The 16,744-nt window shown below is 40.6% G+C and overlaps 1 pseudogene; it reads left to right on the forward strand.

The window, feature by feature from the left end:
• Window positions 1-736: 736 nt before the first annotated feature.
• LOC111752369 (S-formylglutathione hydrolase-like) lies at window positions 737-4,190 on the forward strand (annotated as a pseudogene).
• The last annotated feature ends 12,554 nt before the right edge of the window (window positions 4,191-16,744 follow it).

Here is a 16,744-nt window from a genome sequence, read left to right on the forward strand (position 1 = left end):
TGAGTAAATTTGAATAATTGTAGTATTAACTGGTCTTCCTTGTAGGTGTGTGGATATTATCCTATCACTGACAGCATTGTATTTCAGGATAGATCTTGAAATGTCCTTTTTGAAGATGAATGCAACAGCATTCCTCTTCAAGTTGTCATTCCCAGAATAGTAGACTAAATGATTATCTGATTCAAAATGGCCAATACCAGTCCATTTGGTATATATACCACTTGGATATATATACCCAAAAACCCACTGCCATCAAGTCGATTCTGACTCATAGCGACCCTATTGGACAGAGTAGGACTGCCCCTTAGAGTTTCCAAGAAGCACGTGATGGATTCAAACTGCTGACCTCTCGGTTAGCAGCATTAGCACTTAACCACTACACCACCAGGGTTTCCATATATATACATACATACACACACAGAGACAGAGACAGAGAGATATTTATCTCAAAGAAATGGCTCATGTGGTTGTAGAGCCTGGAAATTTCCAAGTCTGTGGGTCAGGTTTCTAACTGGAGGCTTCTGACTCACATAGCTGTAAGGGCTGACAAATCCAAGATTGGCAGGTCAGATGGCAGACCACTGGATCACAGGCTACAGAGGCTGGTGAATCCAAGGTTGACAGGTAAGATGGTAGGCTGTTGGCTCACAGGCTGTAGAGGCTGAAGAATCCCAAGATAAGCAGGCAATACGGCAAGCTGCTGGCTCAAGTCCTAAGAACTATAGATTAGATGATGATGAGTGGCTGCAGGATCCAGAGAAAGGGAGCAAGCTTTGCCAGATTGTCCATGTATATGTTGGATGCAGGCAACACCCCCAAGGAAAATCCCTTTACAGCTGATTGGCTGATCACATCAGATCACATCATGGAGGATGACTACATCATTAAGTAACTACCAAATAACATCATTACATAACTGCCAAACTACGTCATTACATGTCTGCCAAACCATTGAAAATCAGGGCCCATCCGAGTTGACACACAACATTAACCGTCACACTTACCATATAAATATATAAACAAGAAGCCATGCTGATGAATTTAGACTGTAGGCTTGTGGTTTTTGAAACTTTGAAGCATTAGATGATGGTGATGATGATGGAAGAGATTCATATTTGTGCCCTTTCCAAAGAAACACAATCCAATAGAATGCAGAAATTATAGGACAATATCATTAATATCACACACAAGTAAAATTTTGCTGAAGATATTTCAAAAACGGTTGAAGCAGTACATCAGCAGGGAACTTGCAGAAAATCAAGCTAGATTCAGAAAAAGACGTGGAACAAGGGATATCATTGCTGATGTCAGATGGATCTTCGCCGAAAGCAGAGAAAACCAGAGAAGTATTTACCTGTGTTTTATTGAGTATGCAAAGGCATTCAACTGTGTGGACCGTAACAAATTATGGATAACATTGCAAAGAATGGATATTCCAGAACACTTAATTGTGGTATATATACCTGAGGAACCTGTGCTTAGACTGAGGCAGTTGTTACAACAGAACAAGGGGATACTGCATGGTTTAAAATCAGAAAAGGCGTGCATCAGGGATGTGTCCTTTCACCATACTTATTCAATCTGTGTGCTGAGCCAGTAATCTGAGAACCTGCACTATATGAAGAATAAAACGGCATCAGGGTTGGGAGAAGACTAATTAACCACTTGCAATATGCCCATAACATAAGCTTGCTTGCTGAAAACGAAGAGGACTTGAAGCATTTACTGATGAAGATCAAAGACTATAGCCTTCAGTATGGATTATACCTCAACATAAAGAAAACAAAAACCCTCACAACTGAACCAATAAGCAACATCATGATAAACAGAGAAAACATTGAATTTGTCCAGGATTTCATTTTACTTGGATCCACAATCAATGCCCATGGAAGCAGCAGTCAAAAAAACAAATGATATATTGTATCAGGCAAATATGCTACAAAAGACTTCTTTAAAGTGTTGAAAAGCAAAGATGTTACTTTGAGGACTTAGGTGCACCTGACCCAAGCTATGAGATTTTCAACTGCCTCATATGCATGTGCAAGCTGGACAATGAATAAGAAAGACTGAAGAAGAATTGGTGACTTTGAATTACAGTGTTGCTGAAAAATATTGAGTATACCATGGACTGCCAGCAGAACAAGTCTGTCTTGAAAGAAGTACAGCCAGAGTGCTCCTTGGAAGCGAGGATGGCTAGACTTCTTATGTACTGAGGACATGTTCTCAGAAGGGACCAGTACCTGGAGAAGGACATCATGCTTGGTAGGTAGAAAATCAAAGAAAAAGGGGAAGACCCTCAATGAGATGAATTGACTCAGTAGCTGCAACATTGGGCTTAAACATAGAAACGAACATAGTTTATAAAGAAAATGTTCTACATTCTACTTTGGTGAGTAGCATCTGGGTCTTAAAAGCTTGTGAGCAGCCATCTAAGATTCTCCACTGGTCTCACCCCGTCGGGAGCAAGGAAGAATGAAGAAAACTAAAGACACAAGGGAAAGATTAGTCCAAAGGACTAATGGACCACTACTACCACAGCCTCCACCAGACTGAATCCAGCGCAACTAGATGATACCCAGCTACCACCACTGACTTCTCAGACAGGGATCACAATAAAGGGTTGTGACAGAGCTGGATAAAAATGTAGAACAAAATTCAAACTCACAAAAAAAGTCCAAACTTACTGGTCTAACAGAGACTGGAGAAACCTCGAGAGTATGGCCCTTGGACACTCTTTTAACTCAGTTCTGAAGGCACTCCTGAGGTTCACCCTTCAGCTAAAGATCAGACAGGCCCATAAAACAAATAATAATACATGTAACTCAACTGTGTATATGAGACTAAGTGTTCACACCAGCCCCGGGTCATGGATGAGAAGGCATGAAGGGACAGGAAAACTGGTAATGGGGAACCTAAAGTCAAGAAAGGGGGAGCGTTGACATGTCGTTCGGTTGGTAACTAATGTCACAAAACGATATGTGTGTTAAAGGTTTAATAAGAAACTAATTTGCTGTGTAAACCTTCATCTAAAGCACAATAAAAAAAAAAAAGAAATGAAAGAAAAAATCGTAGCAATGACTGTGAGTATGGCACAGAACCCAGCAGTATTTTGTTTTGTTGTTCATAGGGTCACTATGAGTCAGAACTGACTGGACAGCACCTAACAACAGCAACAATGATGATGGGGAAGGAGTGTTGGAGTTGGATTATTCAACTGGCAGAATTTTTTTCTTTCCTCAACTTTTTCTCCTACCACTTATTGTACAGCCGGATGCTACACTGTCTAAAACAGTAGTAAACACATGTGGCTATTGAACACTTGAAATGTGGCTAGTGAAGAGCAGAATTACTAATTTTATTTAATTTTCATTACTTTATATTTTAATTTTAATTGACACGTGGCCAGTGGCCGCCATATTGGGCAGAACAAGCCTAGAGAACTTGATGCTAGAAATCTATTTGATTGCTATTTTATTTTCTGTCCTCACCCAAGGGTGACTGACAAGGTAAATGATTACCAGCAGTGGTGGTGGAGGTTTCTGCTGTCAAGACTGAAGCAAACAGTTGCGGGAGGGGACCCACTAGAACTTTTCCAGTCAAACTTACAATGAATATTTCCATCATCGCAGAAAGTTCTTTTGGACAGCACTGCTCTCTAGAGGGTTGCTGAAGGTGTTTAAACATGACACATTTGAACTAACGTGCAAAACGAAATTTGCTGTCTGCTTACTTCCAAAATCAGGAACTGGGAAAGTTCTTGTACTGCACTGGCTGCCTGTCTTAAAATAGACAGAGCAAATGCTACAATGCATGCAGCCTTCATAAAGCTACCTCAGAACATGGCCAAGCCATTATTGCTCCAGACACCATGGAAAGATGAGATGTGGGACATTGGCACTAAGGCTGGTTTTAACTTGGATTCCACTTAAGAACCTTGAAAAACTATCTACAGAATGTACTCTTACATAATGAATAAGCTTCCCCAACTGATAAATGCCAGTTTTCCAGTGGACCATGGAAAAGCATCTATTTTTGGTCACTTCATGGGAGGCCATGCAGCTCTGACTCGTGCTTTGAAGAATCCTGGAAAATGCAGATCTGTGTTAGCATTTGCTCCAGTTTGCAACCAGTTCTCTGTCTTTGGGAGAGGAGAGGCAAAAATCTCTCCATGGATATTTGGGATCATATAAAAATAAGTGAAGGCTTATGATGCTGCTATTGTTATAAATTTTTATTCAGGCTCTGGTTAAGCAAAATCGAGGAGATGATGACCAAATATTTCAGCAAGAAAGCTACTTCAGAAAGACCAGACCTGCTAGCCTGGCAGAGACTGGAGAAACTCTGAGAGTATGGCCCCTGGACACCTCATTAGCTCAGTAATGAAGTCACTCTTGGGGTTCACACTTCAGCCAAAGATTGGACAGGCCCATAAAACAAAACAAGACTAAGGGGGCACACAAGCCCAGGGGCAAGGACTAGGAAGCAGGAGGGAACAAGAAAGCTGGTAATAGGGAACCCAAAGTTAAGAAGGGAGAGTGATGACATGTCATCAGGTTGGTAACCAATGTCATAAAACAATATGTGTACTAACTGTTTAATGAGAAACTAGTTTGTTCTGTAAACCTTCATCTAAAGTAGAATAAAAATAATAATAATAAAAAAAAGGAAATCTACTTCCCACACACTTTATAACTGCCTGTGCCAATTTGTTTTTAGATTGCCAAAGGGTTAAGATTATAGTTACTTTTCACTGTCATCTTTATTAATGATCACATCAGACTTCATGCAAAATACCCGAATGCTAGAAATGTCAGATACTAGGCACTGTCTTCAGAATTATACAAGTTAGACTAAAGAGAAATGTAGTCACTAGATTTTAGTATTTGGATTTTTTTGTGACACTAAAAGGGGTTCCTCTTCTAAATGATTGTATAGGAAGCAAAAAAATAAAAAGTTTGAGTGTATACTTGTGATGTTAGAAGGCTTATCAACCATCAAACGTGTTTGAACGGCACCACACATTATTAAAAGACTTTTCTTTAGTCACTTTTTTAAACATGTGGGGAAGACAGGCCTTATTTTATGGATCTCTTTGACACTTTTTATGAGGTTGGAGTAAATCATCCAAGACTTGTCTGAAGATCAAGGTTTTTTGCACGAAGAATGAATTTTCACTGCTATTTTTTTTTTATATCAGTGAAGATAAGAAATCACTCTTTTCTGTTTGTTTGTTTACAGTCAATTTAGATTTGAGCCTCCAGTCTTCTTCTTCTTCATCAGGTCAGAAACTTGAAATATAAACTTGACTCCACTCTGTACTGTAAAATTCTTCCCCTCTGTGTCCCTTTCCATTCTAGGCATTTCACAAGGTTATATTGATTTTAGGGTCCCTGGTTCATGAAAGCAGCCCTGGTGGCACAGTGGTTAAGAGCTTGGCTGCTAACCAAAAGTTTGGCAGTTGGAATCCACCAGTCACTCCCTGGAAACCCTGTGAGACAGTTCTACTCTGTCCTATAGAGTCTCTATGAACTGGAATTGACAGTAATGGGTTTGGCTTTTTGTTTTTTTGTTTGTTTTTTGGAGGAGGGGAGTCATGAAAACTGTAACCATGCTAGACTACTAACAAAAAGAGTAGAGATTTGAGTCTACTCAGAGGCACCTCATAAGAAAGGTCTGGAGATCTACTATTGCAAATCAGCCTACATTGACTCTAAATCAGGCCTAAATTGACTCAACAGCAACTGGTTTACATTGATTTTATTTCTTCTATTTTTATTTTATCACCACTTGAAGAAATCCACAAAATTAGTTAGGTGCTTATTAAGGTTTCAAAAATACAGAATTTCAACTATTACTGCTTTAATTATTCTTAAAATATGAAATCAAGTAACAGCTTTTCCAGGTTCTTTCTGTTCAGATTCGGGATGACTTTCAGTGAGACCTGCCATGTGGTCACAGCTGGTGGACTTGGAAGTTTTTATTTCAGCCAGGCCCTGGTTCCCTCACTCAACAAGACTGTGGCCCAGCCAGCTCTGTTCCTCACCAACTCTGGCGCCATGGGCTGGTCCTAGCTCTGCTGACTCTCTCTACTGTGCACAGGGCACCCTGCTTTTTCTGCTGTCTCCTCCAGGGCCTCCCTCCACTCATGCACTGCCAGATGGACCCATGGGTGTCCTTGCCTTTCTCATCTCAGTTCTTGCCCCTGCAGTCTCAAATAAAAAAATCCAAATCCTTTGCAATCGAGTCAATTCCAACTCATAGTGACCCTATAGGGCAGAGTAGAACTGCCCCATAAGGTTTCCAAGGAGTGCCTGGTAGATTTGAACTGCCAAGCTTTTGGTCAGCAGCCATAACTCTTAACCACTGTACTACCCGGGATCCCTCCAGCCTCCAAAACCAAAAACCGAACCCACTGCTGTCAAGTCGATTCCGACTCATAGCGACCCTATAGGACAGAGTAGAACTGCCCCATAGAGTTTCCAAGGAGCACCCTGGTGAATTTGAACTGTCGACCTCTTGGTTAGGAGCCGTAGCACTTAACCACTACGCCACCGGGGTTTCTGCCTCCAGCCTTAGTCCATATTAGTTCCTCAAAAGGTGTCATCACGTATTTGTTTCATAGGGCTCTGCAACAGAGTACCACAAAGTGGGCGACTTAAAACAATAGAAATTTATTCTCTCACAGTTCTGGAGGCCAGAAGTATGGATCCAGGGTGTCAGTAGAGCCATATTCTCTTCCAAGGCTCTAGGGGAAGATCCTTTTTTGTCTCTTCCAGCTTCTGGTAGCCCCAGGTGTTCCTTGTCTTGGAGCAGCATCACTCCAATCTCTGTTTCTATCTTCACATGGCCATCACCCCCTGTGTGTGTCTCTGTGTCTCTTCTTTATAAGGACACCGCTCAGATGAGATCAGGGCCCCCCCTACACAGATATAACCTCACGTTAACTGACAACATTGTCAAAGACCCTATTTCCAAACAAGGTCACGGTCACAGGCACTGGAGATTGATATCTTTGGGGGAATACAATTGAATAAAAGAAGAATAAAAGAAATCGGTCTTTATTGTAGCCTCAGGCATCCTTCGAGGAGCACGGGTAAGGGCGGGCCTAGGCATCCTTCATCACCACCACCCTGAAGCTCTCATGGTGTAATCAAAAGTGTGCATGTTTCAATGCTTAGGGGACACTGAGCTTTGGTTAAGTGTGATAGAAGAATTCAGGAATTGTTAATAGTGATAGCTGAACAACTTCATGAACATATTTAATGTCACAAGATGGTATACATGAAGATTGTTGAAATGGCAAATATTAATTAAATATTTACCATAATAAAAAAATAAAAATAAAGCAAATGAGACAAAACATAATCAATGTAACCAAATGATAGACCTGAGTACAGGGTATAGTTGGTGTTTCTTGTACAATTCTGGCAACTTGTCTGAATGTTTAACATGATACGAAATGGTCTGAAAAAAGAAAAGTGAGCATGTTGCTTCTCTTTCCCTAATTCAGGAATTTCCCCAGTAATACCAAACTCTCCTGTTGGCAGCTGAGAAAGCCACCGACAGCTGCCGAGTTATTTTCTCCTTCAGTCACAAGATGATCAAGCTAATCTAGGATGGGAAGTGTGGGGGAGAGACAAGAAGACAAATGCTCACCTCTCTGACCAGAATTGGGTAGGGTTGTTCATACATCTTCTTTCATGTGGCTCAGAAGCCTAAATAACTCATGACTCCATCCCTGACATTCAATGAGAAACAACTGGATCATACCAACAAAGCTCTTGAAGTGTTACGAAGAAGGATCCAGTTTAAATCAGCCTTACTGTTATTTTGTGGGATCATTACAAAACACTTAATCCAGATTGCATTGTTTCCAAAAATTGGAAAATTCATAAAACTCAACAGAATGTTATTTGCCGAGTATGGCATCTGTCCAGGAAAATGATTTGAAGTTAATCCCTTCTGTTATGTTGATGACTGCTGAACTAAAACAGGCAGAGACTTGGAATCTGGAGTCATTCACTGAAAAAAATTTTAGGTGTCCTGGCTAGGAATATACCTTACTGGAGAGAAAGCCTTTTTTTTTTTTGTATTTGCACTTGCTGTCTTAGAGATTCCATGAAATTGTAGTTTAACCTCTTCTTTATAGGTATTACCGTATTTTATGCAAATAACGCGCATCTTCTACATTTGTTTGCCAACCATGCTTTCCCCACCCCAGGGTATTTTCCTAAACACTGCTATGCAGTTTTTGTTTTACATTATTTGTAAAAAAAAAAAAAAAAAAAAATAGCATAGCTCACTTACAAAAATACCTCTCATGAAAAGGGTTTAGTTGCCAAACAAATATAGAAGGTGCATGTTATTTGTGTAAAAATAATGGCAAACATTTTTTGCTGTTATTTGCAGCCTAGGCACCCTCGACTCATGGCAATCCCACATACAATTGGGAAAAAAATGCTCCCTGGTTCTGTGCCATTCCCACAATAAATTTCAGATTGGGTTCTTGTGATCCATACAGTTTTCACTGGCTAATTTTTGGAAGTAGATTGCCAGGTTTTTCTTTCTAGTCTTAGTCTGGAAGCTCTGCTGAAACCCGCTCAGCATCATAACAACACACAAACCTCCACTGGCCGACAGTTGGGGGTTGCACACAGGTGCCTCGGCCAGGAATCAAACCCAGGGTCTCCTGAATGGAAAGTGAGAATTCTACCACTGAACCCCCAACGCCTGTATTAAACACACTTTGTATTTAATACATGCTAAGCTACAGCTTTTTTAAGCTGCTAAGTGTATAATCCTTAAAGCTATTGCTTAAAATTGTTTTGGACAATGAAAATCTCTTCTAGACAATGCATATCTTCCAGATTGTTCCCTGACTGAATGTTAAAAATACCACAAATTCAGTTCAATCAATCTTCATTGGTGGCCTCCACGTGCCTGGTGGATGGATATCTTGGCATTTCTGTCACTTAAACAGGGGTTGTTAATTTTGGCTAAATTCTACCTAGACTTCTTGACGCCATTCAGTTTTTCTTTCTTCACCATCCTTAGCTGCCCTGTATTATGGGAACAATATAAGCACTTACATCTGCCATGATTAAAAGGAAGAGGCAAGAGTATTTCACTTAATACACATGATTTTATTTTTAAAGCTGAAATTGAATTCTCTATTTCCGTTACACGTTATGGCTTTCCCTTTACCTTACAACTATAAAATATATCACAAAGAAGAGACAGGAAAAGAAATGAGATAATATATCAATATTAGCATGTTGTCCCAGAATAATGTGATTTTTAAAAAATCTGTTCTCTATTTTCATTTTTAAAGGTGCTATGAGTCGGAATCTTACTAAGAAGCCCTTTGTCTAACCATTGGCCTCAGGCAAAATTCCCCCTCTCAAGCCTTCTTTATACTCAGTTAGGTGGAGTACAAGGGTTAAATATCGCATTAGCGTTTTTCTAAATTCACTCTGGCTTCAAATTGGCCTCCCCCACAAAAAGAAAAAAAAAAAACCCACTGCCGTCAAGTCAATTCCGACTAACAGCGACCCTATAGGACAGAGTAGAACTGCCCCATAGAGTTTCCAAGGAGCGACTGGTGGATTTGAACTGCCAACCTTTTTGTTAGCAGATGTAGCCCTTAACCACTGTGCCACCAGGGTTTCCCAAATTGGCCTCCAGGTCTCTTAAATTCTCTTGGATAAAGTCTCTCTTACATAGTCTCCAAACTTTTGAATCTGGCTTTTTTCTTCCTAATTCTGTTTTCAGAGCCGTTACCTCATTTCCTCCCAATAATTGGAATTAAGAAAAAGTGTTTCTATTAGTGAAATCATACAACATTTGTGCTTTTGTGACTGACTTGTTCCACACAGCATAATTGGTTTTATTGAATTGTACATGTGAAAAATATAGATTTGGCACATTTCCTGTTATATGTATGTTTATGACAGTGAAAAATATGTTTACGTAGTTAAACCTTTTTTGGCAAGCATTCCCTATACTATTTCAGATAAATTTAGTTATTTCTCTGAACCTCTGACTTCAAAAGTGTTTGTTTCATTAAGCAAACAAGTGTAACTGTTTCCTCCTACTCATTGTCATCAAATCAATTTCGACTCAGAGTGACCCTATAGGGCAAAGGAGAACTGCCGCATAGAGTTTTTGAGGCTGTGATCTTTTCTTGTAAAAGCAGACTGCCACATCTTTCTTCTTCGGAGCCTCTGGTGAGCTTCAACTGCCGACCTTTGGGTTAGCAGCCAAGAGCTTAAACACTGCACCACTAAGGCTCCTTAAAATAATAACAGTTTGCTGACCACTTACTGTGTGTCATGCGCCGTCCTTGGCCAGGGCCTCTGTGTATAACTGTGCAGGTATGCCCTACCCGAAGGCATCTGGCTAATGGGTGAATGGAGGCTCTTTGTCAACCTGAGGAAGAAGCGTCATATGGGCACCAGCAGCCCTTTCCTAAGAACTGTATAGTGATATAAAATAAATTTTAGGTATGTATGGTCCTGCTTTTAGGTGCTTAAATATAGACTTAAAAAACAGAAAGCAGAAAAAAAATGCTAAGAGAATGTTTTCCTATTTTAATGAGTAAGTGTTAAATGTCAAATGTATTCAAAGAAAGAAGAAATGAATATGGACCGGAGTACTTAGGTAAAGCCCCAGCAAGTCAGTGGAATTTAAAAAGGATCTTTAGGTGTAGCAGCAGTGGTCTTCTCTATTTCTAGTTACATACAATTTTCATGCCGGGGACAATTTTATCCACTGTGATGGTTAATGTTATATATCAATTTGGCTAACCTACAATTCTCAATAGTTTGGCAGACACTGGACTGGTAGTTCTCCATAATGTAATATAATGCAATCATCCCCATAATGTGATCTGATGTGATCAGCCAATCAGTTGAAAGGGAAGTTTCCTTGAGGGCATGGCCTGCCTCCAGAATATAAATGCATGTTCTTGCAGAGCTTGTTCTCTCTCCACCCTGCACTCTTCTGGTCGCCTGAGCTCTGGTTCCTGGAATGTAAGACTGCAGAAGCCTCTGGCCTGCCACTTGTCCTGCAGATTTTGGATTCTTCAGCCCCTGGAATCCCTTGAGTCAGCAGAGGTCTCCAGCCTTCTGTCTGACCTGTAGATTTGGGGCTTGCCAGTCCCCACTACTGTGTGAGTCATTTAGTTGAAGTGAATCTCTATGTGTGTATACATACATATATATATATCTCACAGATTTTGCTCCTCTGGAAAACCCAGACTAAGGCATCCACAAAGTGAGTTAATAGATGCTTGCACTGTGAATGAGTGGTGTTAGCCAGCCCCCTTCTTCTTCTCAAATGCCTTTGAACCTCACCTAACCCATACCTCAGTGCCTGAAGTTAGCAAGTCATCCCTGTGAGTTAAGGTATGGCCGTCACAAGATGCCCTTTTAAAAAAAGAACCTGTCCCCAAAAGGTTAAACATATCAAACATTATCTGTCTGGGTGGTCCTGATGAGCAAGGCTGTTCACACTTCTATGGAGAACCAAGAGTCCATGCTGGCCTGAGGGCAGTGATGTTCCCTGGTAGGATGCTTACCTTCCATGTGGGAGACCTGGGTTTGATTCCCAGCCAGTGCTCCTCAAGCACAGCCACCTCCCATCTGTGTGTTACTATTAGGCTGAACAGATTTCAGCAGAATTTCCGGGTAGACAGCAGCCTACAACAACAACATGTTCACCTAAGGCTGAGATGTTCGTGTTGTCAAGGGACTAGGAAAGAGAAGGCAGGGAGGAACCACTTGTCTCTGGTTTGTAGTTCTGCAAATCATTAATATTTCAATTAATTTTTAGACATAGACCACTCTGGAAAATTTAGTAAAAGCTATATTTTTTATGGATCATCTCCTCAGATGAATGCACAAGATCTAAAATATTAATTGTTCACCTTTGCCTTCTATTTACAGTCCATGCACTCTCTTAGACAAAAGGGATTTAAAAAATTAATTCACCCAAAGCAATCAAAGGCTTGCTATTTACTTCTGCAAAAGACGTTTGTATTACATAGATGGAGTACTATTTAACTCATATAACGTATTAGTCTGTATCTCATGAACTCAAGAGAGTATTACTCAACTACCACTTTCTCTACACAGATGACTCTGACATACTAAACAGTTCTATCACTTTCCTCAGTCAAGCTTATTAATATCTGGAAGCAGAATATCTCAGTTTTATCTCTAGGTTGATTCTTGGTGATGCACCGACATCAATCCCTATCACAACAGGCCGGATATCTAGTCTTATCATAACTATTTGTGATATTACCATTTGGTAGTTTTCTATTCATTCTTATTTGTTCCTGGTTATTCCTGTGAAGTATAATGGTGAAGTGCACAAACTCAAACCAGATTGCTGGATTCATATTCCACTACCAATGTTGTTTTGTGATCTTGGGCAAAAGACTAGACCTCTCTGTGTTGGCTTCTTCGTTTATGAAGTAGAGATAAGAACATTACCCACCGCATAAGGTTGGTGGGTTAACACATATAAAATACTTTGAACAGAGCTTGGCCCATAGTAGTGCACACTAGTAGCTATGATGACTACTCTCTGTTTGCCTGGAGTGTTGCATTCTCAGCACCCACAATGTGTGGTACCTAGTGGACCTTCAATGATTTGTAGAATAAATGTTCTTGAATCAACTGCTGGTACAATAACCTGTTGATAACTTTGCACTTGTGACCTATCAAATTAAAACACAAACTCCCATGGTGCATTTATAACACATTCTTCAGAACTTTAGACTTCTAAGAAGGCACATTTGTGGAGGCAGATCATCATCAGTCTGTCATCCTGACGGGCCAGTTAAATCTCCAAATATGAACACTGTGTTTATTAGGCACTTTCTATTTGCCAGACAGGGTAAAGGGGGTTGCTGTAAAGTAGCACAGGGCAATCATCTGGTGGAAGTGGTCTCAGCCGCCATGTGAGTTGAACAGGAGTCATAAAGATTGAAGGCCCTACTTAGCTTAAGACACAACCAGGAATCCACAGGCCCATCCTCTCTCCCTGGCCCAGCAGGAAGGTCTATTTGGATCCATTTGTTGCCAACCAATACACACTTTTAGGGGAAGTTTTCACTGGGCCAGCTCAGAGATGGTTACCCACGTGTGTCAGAGTGATATGCAGGTTCTTTTGGTACTCAGGGGCACAATCTGAGAGGGGATCATGGAAGTCTAGATCCCACCTGACAATTGAGATAATTACTTCCAGAGATTTATGGACTGAATTCTGAGGTCTGTCAAGATTCTAGCACAATCCTTCATATAAAATAGTTAACTAAAAAGTATATAAAGAATGGCAGTAGAACAAAGATATGCAAGTGCCTTTCCAATGGTGGGTTCTTTCCTTTTGACATACGTCTACCGTGTTATCAGCTCTTGGATACAGCCCTTGTTTTTGTTAGCTGCTGTTCAGTCAGCACCATCTCATGGTGACCCCATGCACAACAGAACAAAACGTTGCCCAGTCTTATACCATCTTCGTGATTGTTGATATGCTTGAGTCCATGGCTGTGGCTATTATGTCAGTCCATCTCCTTGAGGGCTTCCCTCATTTTCACTGACCCTCTACTTTGTCCAACATGATGTCTGGTTGCAAATGAACTACAATCAAGGGAATGGAATCAATGGAAAGGAAAAGACCCAGGATGCAAGAGTAAGGGCTTAAGGTGGGATAAGACAAGAATAGTTTTAACCTTGGCAAGAAAGGGGACATTGATTCAAATGAAATATAAGGGACAGAGGAGAAGAGAGGAGAAATTTTGAGGTAGAAAGGAGAAAAGTTGAAGGAGTAGAACTGAACATGGCATCAGACTCCTTGTAAACCAGGTAGTGAGATCAACTACTAAGGAAAAAGGCAGGTTGTGTTGGAATATCAAGGAAGATGGAAAAAATTTGGAACAGCCCAGCATCTGTCCTCTTCTTTTCAATTCCACTACCAGTACTTTCTGAACAAATTCTGTAGAAGAAAATTTTATCAGCAAATATGTACTGAATGATTGCTTTGTGTCAGCCCTGGGAAAATAGCCTTGAGCCAAACAGACATGATCCCTGCCTTCTTGTGTTCTAGTTAGAACATGCAGACAATAAATGTTAGATGATACTGAAGGAAGAGATCCAAGCTGCACTAAAGGCACTGGCGAAAAACAAGGCTCCAAATTTGACAAAATACCAATTGAGATATTTCAACCAATGGATGCAGTGCTGGAAGTGTTCATTTGTCTATGCCAAGAAATTTGGAAGACAGCTACCTGGCCAACCAGCTGGAAGAGATCCATATTTGTACCCATTCTAAAGAAAGGTGATCCAACAGAATGAGGAAATTTTCGAACAATATCATTAACATCACACACAAATAAAATTTTGCTCAAGATCATTTCAAAGCAGTTGCAGCAGGACATCGACAGAGAAGTGCTAAAAATTCAAGCCAGATTCATAAGAGGACATGGAATGAGGGATATCATCACTGATGTCAGATGGATCCTGGCTGAAGCAAAGAATACCAGAAAGATGTTTACCGGTGTTTTATTGATTGTGCAAAGGCATGCAACTGTGTGGATCGTAACAAATTATGAATAACATTGCAAAGAATGAGAATTCCAGAACACTTAATTATGCTCATGAGGAACCTGTACGTAGACCAAGAGGCAGTCGTTTGAACAGAACAAGGGACTACTGTGTATTTTAAAGTCAGGAAATGTGTGCATCAGGGTTGAATCCTTTCACTATAATTATTCAATCTGTATGCTGAGCAAATAATCCGAGAAGTTGGACTATATGAAGAATGGGGCGTCAGGATTGAAGGAAGACTCATTAACAACCCCTGTTATGCAGGTGACACAACCTTGCTTGCTGAAAGTGAAGAGCACTTGAAGCACTTACTGATGAACATCAAAGACTATAGCCCTTCGTAGGGGATTATACCTCAACATAAAGAAAACAAAAACCCTCACAACTGGACCAACGAGCAACATCATGATAAACGGAGGAAAGATTGAAGTTGTCAAGGATTTCATTTTACTTGGATCCACAATCTACACCCATGAAAGCAGCAGTCAAGAAATCAAATGTCACATTGCATTGGGCAAATCTGCTGCAAAAGATCTCTTTAAAGTGCTAAAAGCAAAGGTGTCACTTTAAGGACTAAGGTGCACCTAGCCTAAGCCATAGTATTTGCAGTTGCCTCATATGCATGTGAAAGCTGGACAATGAGTAAGGAAGACCAAAGAAGAGTCGAGTCGATGCCCTTGGTGTTGGTGAAGAATATTGAATATACCATGGACTACAGAAGAATGAACAAATCCATCTTGGAAGAAATACAGCCAGAATGCTTATCAAATGGAGAGACCTCGTCTCACATACTTTGAACATGTTCTCAGGAGGGACCAGTCCCTGGAAAAGGACATCATGCCTGGTAGAGTAAAGGGTCAGTGAAAAAGAGGAAGACTCTCAACAAGGTGGATTGACACAGTGGCTGCAACAATGGTCTCAAGCATAACAATGACTATGAGGATGGTACAGGACCTGGCAGTGTTTTATTCTGTTGTACATAGGGTCGCTATGAGTCGGAACCAACTTGACAGCACCTAACAACAAAAAATATTAGAGAGTTGTGAGAAAAAGAAAAAAGTTTACTGCATTAGACCCATTGGGAGATATGTCATTATGTAGATGGATGCTATGCTAAGTGGGAGTAGTTAAGGAAGAAGTCAGGTACCAGGTTATGTCTCATTATTTTCCTCTCCAGACTAATTGTTATGGGTTGAATTGTGCCACCCCCAAAAAACAAAACCTGTTGTCGCATCGATTCCAACTCATAGTGACCCTATAGGACAGAGTAGAACTGCCCTGTAGGATTTCCAAGGAGTGGCTGGTGAATATGAACTGCTGACCTTTTGGTTAGCAGCCAAACTCTTAACCATTCAGCCACTAGGGCTTCCACCCAAAAAGATATGTTGAAATTCCAACCACCAGTACTTGTGAACGTAACCTTGTTTGGAAATAGAGTCTCTGAAGATGTTTTCAGTTAACATGAGGTCATACTGGAGTAGGGTGGGTCCTAATCTAATCTGAGTGGAGTCCTTGTAAAAGAGGAGAGCAGACACAGAGACACATGCAGAAGGGAACACCACGCGAAGATGGAGGCAGAGATATTGAAGTTATGTTGCCATAAGGCAAGGATCGCTTGGGGCTTCCAGAAGCTAGAAGAGACAAGAAAGGATCTTCCTCAACAGCCTTTAGAGAGAGAACTTGGATGGCCCTCCTGACACCTTGATTTCCGACTTTTGGCCTCTAGAACTATGAGACAAAAAATTTTGTCATTTTAAGCCTCCTACTCTGTGGTACTTTGTTAGAGCAGGCCTAGGAAACTAATACATTAGTGAATTATTTTTTAGAGAAATTTCCTGTCTTCTCTTTCCAGGCCTATACAACCAAAATAACATTTTCTATCATGGAGCCCTAGTGGCGTAGTGGTTAAGAGTTCAGCTGTGAACCAAGGGCTCGGCAGGTCGAATTCAACAGCTGTTCCTCAGAAACTCTATGGGGCAGTTCTACTCTGTCCTATAGGGTCGCTATGAGTCAGAATCGACTAGATGGTAACGGGCTTTGTTTTTTTGGTGGTTTATTTTTTTTTTCAAGTCCCTGGGTAGTGCAAATGGCTAATGGGCTTGGCTGCTAATCAAGAGGTTAGTGGTTGAAGT

This window comes from Loxodonta africana, chromosome 1 (genome assembly GCF_030014295.1).
Source record: "Loxodonta africana isolate mLoxAfr1 chromosome 1, mLoxAfr1.hap2, whole genome shotgun sequence".
In the NCBI taxonomy this organism is placed as follows: domain Eukaryota; kingdom Metazoa; phylum Chordata; class Mammalia; order Proboscidea; family Elephantidae; genus Loxodonta; species Loxodonta africana.